This window comes from Tamandua tetradactyla, chromosome 5 (genome assembly GCF_023851605.1).
Source record: "Tamandua tetradactyla isolate mTamTet1 chromosome 5, mTamTet1.pri, whole genome shotgun sequence".
Lineage (NCBI taxonomy): Eukaryota > Metazoa > Chordata > Mammalia > Pilosa > Myrmecophagidae > Tamandua > Tamandua tetradactyla.
This window is the reverse complement of record NC_135331.1, coordinates 49,366,197-49,380,009: the sequence shown is the minus strand read 5'-3', so window position 1 is coordinate 49,380,009 and position 13,813 is coordinate 49,366,197. Positions and strand designations below refer to the sequence as shown.

At 36.4% G+C, this 13,813-nt stretch overlaps 1 long non-coding RNA gene across 1 annotated transcript in view; it reads right to left on the bottom strand.

Annotated features, from left to right (window-relative positions):
• Positions 1 to 517: 517 nt before the first annotated feature.
• Positions 518 to 13,813, bottom strand: part of LOC143682415 (uncharacterized) — a 28,557-nt gene continuing 15,261 nt past the window's right edge. The window contains exon 4 of the long non-coding RNA XR_013175123.1: positions 518 to 701. This is a non-coding gene — a long non-coding RNA (uncharacterized LOC143682415). The remainder of the gene's footprint in view (positions 702 to 13,813) is intronic.

The window sequence follows — 13,813 nt, the reverse complement described above, 5'->3', positions numbered from 1 at the left end:
TTCATGTCTGTTTCCTTAATGAGTTATAAGCTCCTTGGAAGCTTAATATTGTGATGAATGAATGATATGAAGAACAAATGAATCATTTGATAAATGGCAAGAGAAAGCCTCTTCTGTTTTCTATGTTATATTTTTGATACTTCCTTATTCTTCGAATAGAATAATATACTTCCTGATCCTGATTACTCTATCAAGAAATCTAAATTTATTTCTTTGCTGTGATTTTAATTTCATTTAATATAATATTTCAGAGCAAATTCAAGCTAAAAATCAGAGGGTTTAGACATGCCATATAGAGAGGTATTTGAGACACATATTTAGAAAGTGGCCTCTTATCCTGGAAATGGCCTGTTGTTAAAGAGATATATCTTAGTGCCATGTTGATCAAACTGAATCAGAGGGTACAAGAATCCACAGGATAAACATAATGATTATGCCCAGATTACCTAGTTTAAGGAAAGATTTAGAGAAAAAAATTGTTTGTAGTCACATAAACATGGATAGATTGCATGTTTGCATATATGTTATATATACAATGCTTATAATAAGCATGGATATAGAAGGGAAATTACACATTGTTTGTGAAATACAAAACACAAGAATCTTGAAATTATGACAATCCTTTTACATTAAGCTTCCAGCCCCAGTGACCTTCATTCATTCTTCTCTGTCTTTAGGAGAACTTTGGTAGAAGATGGAGTCTATAAAGGAAAATGAAAATAGTTGTAAGAACAAATGGATTACAAGTAACTGACACATCTAAGAAAGCTGATGTAGGATTACAGAAAAGATTATTTTACTCCTCTTGCTGTCCTTCCTGAATTTCATCTTGATATTGATTTATTCCACAGACATCTTTTCCTTCGCTGTGATGCAGAAACTGGCCAGCCTATGAGGCTACACAGACAAATATGACATGGCTGCTTGCCTTAAGGAGTTTCCTGATAAATCAGTGATGATGGTCATGCATCAAAGTGGCACTGGTGTTATGAAATGTTATGAAAGAGTGAGGTCAAGAACGATCGTAGTCAGAACATTCTTCCTGAAGTAAATGTTTATGCATTATACTTTGGGATTTTAACATTGAGCCAATTGGAGAAAGCATGAATTCTAAAGTTTGCCCCAGAGAAATATTTTTCAAGTTTCCTATACTTTTTGTGTATGAATATTCAATAGTGGATCTGTTGTAGGTAGGATTCTGCAAATAAATTCAGACATGACTTTCATTTGATTTATGCTCTTCAGGAGTAATGAAGCTCCTAATCCCATGGAGAGCCACCAGTTGAGAGAAGGGATTTTGAATATTTTAATATCTTTTTTAAGGCCACGACAAAGATAAAATATTGGAGAAATAGTGTTTTGAATTCTTGAGGATTTTTTTTTTATTTCTAGTGTTATAGAATTGTTCATGAAGAATCTCTATAGTGTTCATTATGTTGAAAGTGAAATATAGCATTGCATTTAAATTTATACTTACACTATTATGAATCTGAAGTGACCAAAGGCCCCTTTGTCAAGTATTTACCAGATCATTACAGGCTCCATATAATTTTTGCATGCTTAGTAATTTTGAAAGTAATATTTTGAAAAAAAAAGGCTAATTAATTGCGAAAGTGGTATGGGTTCTGTAGATTTTGCTTCATACTTTAATAAGTCATGACTAAGAGAAGTCATCATATTAATGAATAAATTTTTACTTCAATTGAAATGCTACCTAGATTCTTCCAGCCCTGGAATTTTACAGATCATGGTCAAAAACCTCAAAATAACTCCATGGGTTGCTGAGAACATTTTCAAGGATTCACTAATCTATTTAGAAGCATCTGTATTATGATTTCATGGTTGAAGCTAAAAAATGAAATTAATTTCCTTCTGTACAATTTTTCTCTAAGATTTAATGCTATACTGCTTAACATTACTTCAGTGACCTTTCTTGTCATTTTCATTCACATCTAAAGGAGAATAAAAGTGAATACTTAAATAGAATAAATAGACAGGGAAAATTCATTTATATTTTAAAACAAAGAAAATAAAAACACATTTGTCTTCATTAGTTTTCTTATCATTAACAACCAAAATGTGTGCATGTCATTTAGCTCCATAATGGAATTATATATTACTCAGAGCTGTGTGTATAAAGATGCTATTATTAATGATTTTGACATCACAAAGATTAATGTATTACTGGAAAATCAATTGCTTAAAATAAGTTTAGAAAATGATTCAGTTGAAAGATGATTGAAGCTGCATCTAAACAAAACCTCTAAGTGCCATTGAATCATAACGTTTAAGTAAAGATTTTTGCATTCCCCACATACTCTCTAACAATGCGATCAGCTCTAGAAATGAATGGTAAAATAGAATGGTGCATCTCTACACTGAGTACTGTTGGTCCCTGAGAAATTTAGGTTTCAACATTATCATGTGCACATGAACTTTCTAAATCTAAGTTGGAAGAATCACTACCAAATATGTGTGCCGGCATTTTCTGATTTCCTTAGAAGGTCCTTGATGCCATGGCCACTGAGTTTTTGTTTGATAGATTGGTCAAAATTGTTTTGTATCCCTTTCATTATTATTCCACAGTGATCAGTTTGTTTGCTTTCTGCCATCATTATAACTGTCACCTTTAAACATGACCACTGATACCCAATATGTATGCTATCGGTCATGAACTACATGGATGACAAAGCCTGAAAAAAAATTAACTCAAGATGGATGCACTACTGACTAGAGTCTCCTATATTATCAGTCCTGGAATAAGGACCAATTTTGCATTTATTGTTGAATTCCCAGTGCCCAGCACATAGTCTTGATAAATAAATGTTTATAGAACAAAACATAATGATTGATTAGCTATATCAACATGAAATATTAAAAATATCCCAAGTACTGATATTAGTGCAATTACTGCCTGCCTTTCTGAATTGCTGTAGCACTTGTTTAGCAAGGATATTTGAAACTCTGTGCTGCCTTATGTCAAATATTGCTTCTCTTCCTTTTATTATCTTTCTTTTTTAAATAGCATATACTCTGTCTCTTTAACTGGGCTGTGAAAACTTGGAGCACAACACCCTGACATATGTTTCTTTCTATATCCAAACAATCTAATAAAACACAAAGTTTAATAAATAAATCCAAATTGAGTCATTGCATGCCACATGCTTTCCTAATGTACATTATTCTTTTGTGATCTTTAAAGTTTTATCAATGAGGTTGAAGACATAATTATGGCAACTTATTAACATCCACTGAAGCCATATGTCTATTAAGTTAAAGTTGATCATTAATCCTGATGATTTTAAAGTTACTTAGAATTAAAAGAAGATTTCAGGAATGATAGTAACCTAAATATACTTCCTACCCATCCCACTCTCAATTCTAAACCATTTGTCTTTCTCCGGTCAAATGTCTCCTGGGAGCTACAGGTTTAGGGAGACTTCAGGTTCACTCTGGCATAAAGAACTACTTTGAGGCTTTATCTATTGTCAGGGCAGGGACAAGGAATGGAAAACAGTTGGCACTGGGAAGAGCTTGCATCTCATCATTCCCAAAGTAAAGTTGTCATCAGCCTCTCATGAATGTGGTTGATCTTCTTGACCCCAAAATGGTCAAAGAATAGTGAGTGAGAGAAATGAAATTTTCTTGCTACTGCAATCTGGAGGGCACGGAAACACAAGCAGCCAAGGAGGCTTTACCTGTTGCTTCAGCAGTCAACTGACAGCCTACTTATGTGTCCATAAATGAGGGCTACAAGGATAGATGCCCCCTCACTCCCCACTGCCTCTACAACTCCCAGAGTTCAAAATACCTCCACAGTCAGACCGAAGCTGTTAAGAACCAACAAAGAAATATCACAACCTATCATCAGCCATGAGAATGACAGAACAGATCAGTGAAACTGAATGGCTGGAGGAGGAATGGGACCCTGCATAAAAAATATTGAGATCACTGGAAGAGATTTCAAAATCTGATCATTTCTCACTACCTCCACAACAACTACCATACTCCAAGTCTCCACCCACTCTTGTCAGTATTATTGAATAGTCTCTTACTGATCTCCCTGTGGTCTCCTCTCCACACAGAAGCTAGGTTTTTCTTTTGAAAAAGGAAAGTCATCAAGGAAGATTTGTGGAAGATTTGGGAAGCAGAGGTTTGTTTTTTGAATCTCCTAATCTCCTCAAAAACCAGACAGGACAATTAGGAGAACAAAAACTCAGACACCTGGATAACATCTGTGTTCATCTGCAGGCTGTCAGAAAGCAATATACCAGAACTAGAACAGCTTTTATAAAGGTAGTTTAATAAGTTACAAGTTTACAGTTCTAAGGCAATGAAAATATCCAAATTGAGGCACCAACAAGAGGTTACCTTCACTCAAGAAAGGCCAATGGGTCAGGAACCCCTCTGTCAGCTGGGTAGTCACCTGGCTGGCATCTGCTGGTCCCTTGCTCCTGGGCTCTGTTGCTTTCCACCTCTGTTCCTGTGGAGGCTCCTCACTTTACTTCCCCAGGGCTGGTTTTCATCTCTTGGCTTTCCTTGGCTTTCTCCAGTTTCTGGCTTGCTTAACATCAAATGGAAACATCTGCTGGGCTTCAAGACTCTCCAAACATCCGTGGCCCTGTTCTCTATGTGTCCACATCTATGTCAGCTCTGCTATGAAGTTTTTGTCAGCTCTGAGGCTTCTGTCATCACTGGCTCTCTCCAAAATGTTTTCTTTTTTAAAGGATTCTAGTAATCCAACCAAGCCCCACCTTGAATGGGTGGAGTCACATCTCCATCTAATCAAAGGTCACACCCACAACTGGGTGTGCTACATCTCATGGAGGCAATTTTATCAAAAGTCTCCAATTTACAGTATTGAAAATTACTGAAGATTAAAAGAAGCAGCTGCCTCCACAAGATTGGATCAGGATTAAAACATGGCTTTTCTGGGGTATATAATACTTTCAAACTGGTACGACATCTATAACAAAAGTAAGTGAAATGTTATCCCCACAAATCTCAAAATAAAGCAGGTGGTAAAAACAACTGAAATTCAAATGATTCGTACGGTATCAGCATTTGTGTGGGAAGATGTAGAGGGAAGGCACCCAGACTTCTGTTAGACCTGAGATGGAGAAAACCTTAAAATCATGAACAGCTTCCCTCTGAACCAATCTGAGAACAATAAGTGGACATTATTATTATTAAGAAGCCCACAATGAATTCTACTCTAATGGTGCTGGAGCAGTTTGGGCCTTATAAACTCTTGATACTCATGAACTGAAACTTCCTTTCAAGAAAAGCTCTTAAGAAAAATTGCTCATAATATGGAATAAATTGAACAAGACAAGGAAATAGGAAAAAATAAAGAGGCAATCCATGTAACGGTGGAGAAAAGAAACAGAGAAGGCAGATTTCTGAATATTTGGGACCATATTTTAATCACTTTGCAAAAATGAAGGAAGGGGTCTTTAACACAAAGATCACAAAACTACAGTCCACTGGCTGAATCTGGCTTCTAGTATGTTTTTCTGTTCCACATGCTAAGAATTGTTATAAGAAAAATAAAAAGTAGAAGCAGGATCAGGAGGAAGTCAAGAAAAAATAGGAGGTGGGGGGGCAAAGAAGGAGAGGAAAGAAGTGAAGGAAGAGGGGGGAGAAGAGGAAGAGCAGACAGAGACGGCATGCGATCAACAAAGCACAAGGTGTTTACTGTCTGGCCCTGTAGATAAAAAGATTGCCAACCCCTACTCTAGCAGAATGGAGCTAGAAATGCTATGTTGGATATCTCTCCTTCCTAAAATTAGGGAAACTCATTTCACTTTAAAATTAGACAACAGAAAGGAATTAAAGTAAAAACTTTAATTATAAGAAAAAGAGGCTAAGGAACAGGTTAATTTTCCTGCATACATACCCACAAAATAGTGAAAATTATAAATAAATGTATAGACAATGTTTCAAAATGAAAATAAAGATAAAAAACGCTCAAAGTTATGAGATAAATTGGAGATTTGAAAAATGCAGAAATGAAGTGATAAGAGAAGGGGAAGATTTGAAAAGAGAGGCAACAGACTCTGGGAATAAGTAAACATTAAACAAAAATTATTTCAGAAAGTAAGAGTAAATTAGAATGAACAAAGGGAATAAATACAATAAATAAAAGCATCAGAGGTTACTTAGAAAGATGGAAAGGATAAAACAGAGAAAAAAAGGTTCTAGAACAACATTGGAGGCAATGAAAATTCTAGCAGAAGTGTCATTGAAATCCAAGGACGAGACACTCTTGAGAAAATAAGGCAGAATAGGCGATTAAACAAGAGAAACACCAAGAAAACTACTTCTAGGCATATCATAGTAAAGGTGGTGAAAAACATCTAAATAATTAGGCAAAAACCATAGAAGTCTCCAGAGGAAGAAAAAAAATGCCCATAACCTTCAAAGATGCATTAGCAAGATTGGCAGTTGAATTTTCTAAGAAAACTATTGTTCTAGTTTGCTAGTTGCCAGAATACAACATAGCAGAAATGGAATGGGTTTTTAAAAAGAGGTTTTTAACAAGTTGCTGGTTTACAATTCTAAGGCCGAAAAAAATATCCTAATTAAAGTAAGTGTATAAAAATGTCCAAATTAAGGTGCCAACCAGAGGTTACCTTCATTAAGAAAGGCCTTGGTGAAGTTCAAGGTTTCTCTCTCAACTGAAAAGGCACATGGCAAACATGGCAGGGTCTGCCTGTTTCCTCTCCAAGCAGGCCTCTTGCTTCATGAAGCTCTCCGCCTTCATCTTCAAAGTTCTCTTGTTGCATGGGCTCTGGCTTTCAAAATTCTGAGGTTGTCTCCAGAATTCTTCCTCTTTTACAGTAAACTAATCAATACCCACCCGAATGGGTGGAGCCACATCTCCATGAAGATAATCTAATCAATTTTCCGATATGCAGTGCTAGACAGGGTTTAAAAGAAATGATGTTTAGTGTTTGCGAACCACAATAGCACCCAATTCTCTGGCACCAAAATCTATTCTAGTTTGCTAGCTGCCAGAATGAAATATACCAGAAATGGCATGGCTTTTAAAAAGAGGAAGTTAATAAGTTGCTAGTTTATAGTTCTAAGCTGAGAAAAGGTCCCAATTAAAGCAAATCTATAAAAATGTCCAGATTAAGGCACCAGCAAGAGGTTACCTTCACTCAAGAAAGGCCAATGAAGTTCAGGGTTTCTCTCTCAACTGAAAAGGCACATGGCAAACATGGTGACATCTGCCAGCTTCCTCTCCAGGCAGAGGAAAAAGCAAGAGCTTCTTGTTTCATGAAGCTCTCCTGGGAGCGCATTCCTTCTTCATCTCCAAAGGTCTCTGGTTGCATGGGCTCTGGCTCACTCTTATCATTCTGAAGCTTTCTCCAAAATGCTTCCTCTTTTAAAGGATTTCAGTAAACTAATCAAGATCCATCTGGAATGGGTGGATCCACATCTCCATGGAGATAATCTACTCCTTTTTCTAATATACAGTGCTGAATCTGATTTAAAAGAAATGGCTGCCTCTACATGATGTGATCGGGAACAAAACATGGCTTTTCTAGGGTGCATAATTCTTTCAAACCAGCACAAATGTAGAAGTCAGAACACACTGGAATGACTTTGCATTGCTGAAAGAAAAATCACTGCAACCTAGGATTCTGTGCACAGTAAAAATATTCTCCAAAAATGAAGGTGAAGTAAATATTGTGCTGGTTTGAAAGGATATGTGTCCCCTAAAAAAGCCATGTTTTAATCTAAATCCCATTTCATAAAGGCAGAATAATCCTTATTCAATACTGTGTGTTTGAAACTGTAATCAGATCATCTCCCCGGAGATGTGATTTAATCAAGAGTGGCTGTTAAGCTGTATTAGGTGATGACATGTCTCCACCCATCCAGGTGGGTCTTGATACGCTTCTGGAGTCCTATAAAAGAGGAAACATTTTGGAGAATGAAGGAGATTCAGAGAGAGCAGAGCAGAATGATATAGCCATGAGAAGCAGAGTCCACCAGCCAGCGATCTTTGGAGATGGAGAAGGAAAACACCTCCCAGGGAGCTTTGTGAAACCAGAAGCCAGGGGAGAAGAAGCTAGCAGACGACACCTGTGTTCACTATGTGTCCTTCCAGATGAGAGAGAAACCCTGACCGTGTTCATCATGTGCCTCTCCAGATGAGAGAGAAACTCTGACTGTGCTCACCACGTGGCCTTCTCACTTAAGAGAGAAACCCTGAACTTCATTGGCCTTCTTGAACCAAGATATCTTTCCCTGGATGCCTTTGATTGGACATTTCTATAGACTTGTTTTAATTGGGACATTTTCTCAGCCTTAGAACTGTAAACTACCAACTTATTAAATTCTCCTTTTTAAAACCCATTCCATCTCTTGTATATTGTATTCTGGCAGCTAGCAAATTTAAACAAATATATTTTCAGATCATCAAATCTCTGAGAATCAGTCAATAGCAGACCTACACTGAAAGAAATTATAACGCAAATTCTTTGTTCAGAAAGAAAATGGTCCCAGTGGAAGCAAAGCAAAGCAGGAGGGAATAAAATAACAGCACAAAGGGTAAAAAGATGGTAAACTGAATCAATAATAATAAATTTGTGTGAAGTATAAAATATATGTACAATTAAAATGGTTGAAATTATAACATCAAATGAGGCAGGAGGATAAATGAATTTAAAGAGCTCTAAGTTCCTAATATTGTCAGGGAAGTGGTAGAAATAATAAATTATACCTGAAATAAGTCAAGGATGCATAGTGAAAGTTTTAGATTAGCCACTAAAGGATAAGGAAAAGAATCTACATTTGACATGTTAATAGAGAAGAAAATAGAATAGTAAAACATATTTGACTAACCAAAAATTCTAAAAAGGAGTGATAATAGAACATAAAATAAGTGAGTCAGGAAGGAAACAAATAATTAATGGATATAAATATGAATGGATCAATAATCACAAGAGATGTAAATTATATGCCTCCTTGCCTTACTAAATTCTAATAAAAGTTAGTACTATTTTTACTTCCTGGGCACTGAAAAGACCACAGAACATTTCATCCCCATTTGCACCCACCTGCCTTTTATATGATTATTGTATATTTCAATTTGTGAATGCATGTATGTGTGTGTACATTAATGTTTTAAACAGCTAATATTCAGTTTTTAATGTTTTAAATGTTAATAACCATTTAGATTTAGCTTCATCCATTTTTGCATCTCCTGGAATTATTTTATTTCCATCTGAAGAGCATACTTAGATGTGTTGTTTAATGCATATCGGCTGATAAGTTGTCTAAGATTTTGTTTGCTCATAGATGTTTTACATTGCCTTTATTTGGGGAGGAAATTTTCACTAGTTAGAGAATTCCAGGTTGGTAGTTATTTGCACTTCTCAGCACTTGAAAGATATCAATACTTTTTGGTCTTTGAGTTTTCACTTTTTCTATTGAGAAATTGACCCTCAGTCTCATTGCTACTCCTTTGAAGGCAACAGAGTCATTTTCTTCAGAGACTTTTAAGATTTATTCATTATTTGGGGTTTTGAACAATTAGATTCTGATGGTGTAATCTTCTCTGCATTTATTATGCTTGAAATTCACAAGTATTGTTGAATTTGTGACTTAATGGCTTTAGTCAGTTTTGGAAAACTCTTGGATGTTAACTCTTCAAATGTTGCTTTTGTCACATTCTCTCTCCATGCTCCTTCTGGGACTCCTAATTTACATTTGTTAGATCATTTTACCATATTTCTAACTGTACTTTCTATTTATTTTGTTTTTTATCTCTCTGTGATTCAATCTAGATCTTTTATTCTGACTCATCTTCTAGATGAGTCAAATTCTCTGTTCGGATGTACTTAATCTTCTCTTAAACCCAGCCGCTGCATTCTCAATTTCCATTATTGTATTTTCATTTTAGATTTTTTCATGTAACCTATTATACTTCAAAGTTTTCTCTTGAATTTTTTGATCTTGTTGTTATTTTCCTGAATACATTAACAACAGTTATTTTGAATTCAGTGTCTACTAATGTCAGTATCTGCAACTTCTTTGAATTTATTTCTGCATTTTTGTTTTGAGAGCTATGTCCATTCTTACTTTTGTGAATATCTGATTATTTATTTATTGTATTTATTTATTTATGTCTGCTTGACAATATCAATAATGTAATGGAGATACTTGAAGTTCTAGGTGATGTCATCTCCTAACAGGGAGAATTACTTTTACTTTTGATTATAAGTTGGGCTAAGGGCCGATCACTTTAATTTGAGGTATTGAGCTGTTTAAAAGCTGGGCTTCAGTCATTATCAGAGTTGTTCTTCTTTTCTCACCCTTGTCCCGTTAAGGTCACAACTGAAAGCCTTGGATGTTATTAGGATCTGTCTTCTTTGGGTATCCTAAACTCTGGTTTGGTTTGGTTTTGCTTACTTTGTTTTACCCAGCCTTTTGGGATGCCCAAGAAACTCTAGCTATTCAATCTTGACCATTGATTTTTTATCAACCCAACCTCTCAGCTGCCACTTTTGAGTTGAAAATGCTTGGGAGAAAAGGCAGCATTTAATATTGTGCTCACATCTCTGTGTTTTTGTTCCCTGTAGAACCTTGACCTTTAAATCCTAACTCCCTTGGTAGCCCTCTGATGCTTTCAAACGCATGGATTTGTATACAAGTCCATCTTTTCCAGTTAGCTTTGGTGAAAGATTTGGTCTGCAACAAGCTAGGCTACTGTTGCTGAAAGAATAAACTCACCATAAATATATATCAACTGTAAAGTGAGAGAGAAAAAGAACAATATTTTGTCTTACAATGAGAACAACTTACACTTTTGACCAACAGTACCAGAGCTAGAAGAATGTTTGGTGAGAATTTTCCATGTGCAGCTAAAATTTCTCCTTTTGTTTAGAGAAATATAAAAACAGTGTGTTGTTTAGACTTTCTATACAAGGAAAAATTGCCAATCTAATAAAAGACAAAAAGGAGAAAAGTGAAGCCAGGAGAAATCAGGTAAAACCAAAAGAAATAGCAAAATAGGAGGTTAAAAGTAATACCAAGTATATTACTGATCATAAGGTAAAGAGACTAAAGTACTACTTAAAAATCAGAAACAATTAAGTTGACTTAAAAAATGGCTTTGATTCTAACAGTATAACAAACTAAGATGAATGGGAGAGTATTCTCCTAAAAACATCCAGAATCAGTCAAAATTTTTAAAACTTTAAGAGATATTTAATGCAAAACTAAATTTACAATCAAGAAATTAAAATCCACAGATGACAGAAATGAAGCTGAGATGGAGAAGCAAAAGTGTAAGAAAGGAGCTGTCATGGCAGCTCCCTCATGATTGCAGCCCTTCATCAATCCAATAAACTCAAGACTGTTTTTTCTGTTCACCTGGAGCAAGCAACAAGGACTATGACCTTAGAAAACCATGAAATTGAGACCTCCCCTTAGAGCCTGGGCTTCTGACTAAAAGAACGGATGGCAACAAAGCTTATCTTTGATGAAGTTGTGAATAGAAAAAAAAGTTTCCTCTAAAAATCAAACTCTTGGTCTTGCATTTTGTATAAATGGGTTTGGAGAATGATTTTCTTTACCCTAATGTTTTAGGGAGCAATAAGTGAAAAGATAAACATAAAAATTGTCCCATGGCAATACTATCCCCTAACAGAAAAAAAAGTGGAAAACCAATCATGGAGAATATTTCCACAAACCAAGCTACCAAGGATTCCACAGATAATATAATACAGCCCTAGTAAAAGTGAGTTCACAGGACAGAGGAGTGAGACACTCAGGGTTCCATTCCCTACCAGAAGTTTAGAACCTCCAGCAAGAACAGGCAGAAGCATCTTCCGTAAAGCTCCAGAAAAGAGTTGAAAGACTGCAGTAACAGAGCAAGTGCAGAACCAGGAAAAAGACTACTTGCAAGCAGTAGGATCTTGTGGGACTTCTCACCAGCACAGCATGAAGCTGGTCCATGCTCCAGTATAGATTCCAGGACCCAGTCCCAGAGGAAGCAGAATAGCATTTGTGCACATTCTGGGAGAGTGTATGTCCCGCCCAATCTGGCTGGTGGTGACCTGAGGGACGTGTGGCTTGAGATACTGCCCTATATGTTGAAGAAGGCTGTGAGAGAGCAGTCACATCATGCTGCCTGGGGCAAGGGGTTGCTGGCTGTGGGATATAGAGAGCAGTGTCCAGGTACAACGGCATAAAGAAATTATATTTGGTGCCTCATCATCCTACCTATCCTAATCATAAGTTTCTTTTCTAAATAGCTACCTCACTTAGCCCTGCCCTGGGCTTAACTGCAATTACCAGGGCCTATACCTCCATATGGTTGGGAGAATAAAGGCCCTACTACTTCTCTGGGAAAGTCCTACCATTTCTACCCTTTCATGCCACATAATTTACTAGCAGGGCAGATGCTCCCATATGGTTTGAATGATACGAAGCTGCCCTCAGCTTCTCCAAACAGCCCTGGCCACTTCTGCCTTTTGCACCATTCAGTTTGAAACCTCAAATCCCAAGCATCACCAGGAAAATCCTACCCCTATCCTCTAAATTATAATAAAGCCCAGGACGCACACGTTCTGTCTGCACCGAAGGACACTCACAAGTACCCTCTGCTGTTCTCATTCTCCCCTCTCCAACTCCTGGCTCTTTGGTCTAATAAGGCTCCCTTTCACGTATTCTCCACTGACTGGCTATTTCTGCTTGTGCCCCATTACCCAAAGAATCTTCACATAGCATCTGAAACACCAGGACCATGAGGAAACTGTTTCCCAGGGAAGAGGGGACATTTGTATCCGTGTAAACAGAGGGATTCCATAAGTGAATATCCTTGTTGGTAGGAAATGTACATGTTCATGGAAATATTAGGTATTCAAGGAGTATGATGTGGGCAACCTGCTTTCAAATGTTCAGAAAGTATAGGTAGATGATAGATATATAGATATATAGATAGATAGATAGATAGATAGATAGATAGATAGATAGATAGATAAATAGATAGATGATAGGTAGGTAGACAGATAGATGATTAGATAGAATGATAAGGCAAATGTATTAAAATCTTAAATCTGGTTATCTAAGGACATAGGGGGAATGTTGGAGTTTTCTGTATGGGATTTGTATTAATTTTGTAACTCTCCTATAAGTTTGAAAGTATTTCAAAATAAAAAGCTTAATTTTTTAAAAAAATAGCATGATTCTGGAGCAGACATACAGACCAACAGAGCTGAATTGACAGTTCAGAAGTCGACCCTCACATGTAGGGCCAATTGAGTCACATGTATATCAAATCCACTTCACTGGGAAAGAATAGGATCTTCAACAGATGATCCTGGGAAAACTGCACATCCATATCCAAAAGATTGAAGATGGATCCCCACCTCACTCCATATTCAAAAATTAGCTCAAAATGGATCAAAGACTTAAATAGAAGAACCAAAACTAAAAACCTCTTGGAAGAAAACATAGAGAAGCATCTTCAGACCTAATGTTGGGCAATGATTTCTTAGACTTGGCACCAAAAACATGAGCAACAACAACAAAATACAGGGAGCATCATCAAAATTAAAAATATTCATGTCCATTGCAAAAGACAATCTACTGAATGGGAGAAAATACTTGGAAACCACATATCTATCCCAAAATGGTTTAATGTCTAGCATACATAACAAAACCCTTCAACTCAACAACAACACAAATAACATATTTTTAAAATGGGCAAAAGGCTTGACTAGACATTTCTCCAAAGAAGATATACAAATAGCCACTGAATACATGAAGAGATGCCGAAACATCATTAGCC